Source organism: Arachis ipaensis, chromosome B06 (assembly GCF_000816755.2).
Source record: "Arachis ipaensis cultivar K30076 chromosome B06, Araip1.1, whole genome shotgun sequence".
Classification (NCBI taxonomy): domain Eukaryota; kingdom Viridiplantae; phylum Streptophyta; class Magnoliopsida; order Fabales; family Fabaceae; genus Arachis; species Arachis ipaensis.
Window position 1 is genome coordinate 27,130,644 of NC_029790.2, and position 1,826 is coordinate 27,132,469.

At 20.7% G+C, this 1,826-nt stretch overlaps 1 protein-coding gene across 2 annotated transcripts in view; it reads left to right on the top strand.

The window, feature by feature from the left end:
- Positions 1 to 1,826, top strand: part of LOC107648182 (short-chain dehydrogenase TIC 32, chloroplastic) — a 7,495-nt gene that overhangs the window by 2,817 nt on the left and 2,852 nt on the right. The window lies entirely within an intron of this gene.

Below are 1,826 nucleotides of genomic sequence, written 5' to 3' on the forward strand. Positions count from 1 at the left end.
ATGTGATATGAAGTTATGAACATCGACGATCGCTTTTAAGATTTTAAAATAAAAAAAGAAATATATTTTGATTTATAATTTATTTCATACCCCATTGACATAATATTTAAAAAGGTGCGCAACAATAGCCCGAAAAAAAAATATTTTTTTATTTGCGATCTAACCTAAAAAGGTGAACCACAGAGATAATCACCACAATGGAAAGATCTTTATCTTGATTTTACATATTATTTTTCATTTTTGCGGCTAATGTAAGAAAAATTGAAAAAATATATTTTCTACTTTAATTTCATAGTCATTGTCAATAAAATTTAAAAAAAATAAGATTTTTCATCAGTAAAGTTAGAAAAAAAAAAATCAGCTACTTTACGCAATTTTTACTATATAATTTATTGACATTTTAATAAAGAAATACTCCTTCCATGAATTTAAATAAAATATAAAATAAATAAGAATAGAAATATAAATTATGTTGTATGAAGTACAGATATTTTATTAATTTGTCGTATTTGTGTGTCAAATATATTTTAGATCTAATATTCGTTTAACACGTATGTTTTTTATTTATGTCAAACTGTATTTTAATAAAAAATTAAAAAAAATTCAGACACATTTAGACATATCTAAATACTATCACATGTTAGTGTTCAGTGTTATTCTTAACATATATTTTTGAAATGAGTCTAAAAATAGTATATATTATTATTTAGTAAAACAAAAAATATTTTAAATACTTTATATAATTAAAAAAAATATTAAAAATAATCAAAAAAATCTTGTCTCCAATGTTTTCATCTTATTTAAGTTTTCAAAGTTTTAAAATTGTCTAAATATTGTCATGCCGTTATTTCTGTTAACTGAATTATTAACAATGGGACAACATTAAGACGATTTTGAAATATTAGAAACTTAAATAAGACGATTTAAATATTAGGAATAATTTTATGACTTATCCCAAATATTAATGACAAAAACAATATTTTACTTAAAATTTAAATTGGACTAAAATTTTAAATAAGACTAAAATCTAATAAAATACAAACAATTTTTTTCATATATTTATTAAAAATATTTGGTATATTAGTATTAAATAATAAGGTTTTTAAATTAAAAGGTTAGAATTTAAATCTCACTTATAACATTTTTAGAAAATAACATATATGCATAATAATATTAAATAGGCTCAAGCTAGCTAGTCTGATAGTTTTCGTAGACTTTTCAATAAGTCTAAATTTAATCTTTTAAGATGAAAAAGCTCTATTATAAGCTTGATCCTGAGATTTTTTTTTATTAGACAGATCGATTGTAAGTCAGGTCCAAACTCTTGATAAATCCTTTAACCTGATTCTATCACTACTTCTAAGTTTTTATTCATATATAATTTTATTTTTTTATATTTTATTTGAATTTAAATTAAAAGTATTTTTTATTGATATTTATGCAAAAAAGTTAATGGAGAGTAAATAAATTATTAACTTAGCAGGTCAAAGAGAGATTGAAAATAATAAAAATTGCGTAGAATAGCTGATCGTGTTTTTTTTTTCATTTTAATATCGTAGCAGTGACTATAAAATTAAAGTAGGAAATATACATTTTCAATTTCTCTTATACTGCTTGCGAAAATAAGAAATAATTATATTTTTGTATAAAATAGTAAATATATAATTTTTTATTTAAAAGAACCCATTTTGTTAAGCTAATAAACATATTTTTATTTGACATGTGTACTATAAGAGATCACATCTTACAAAATTAACCGAGAGAAAATTTGAGAAGATTTATTTTTATATTTAAGTAGCTAAAAGATGAAAGCAATCAACAATCCT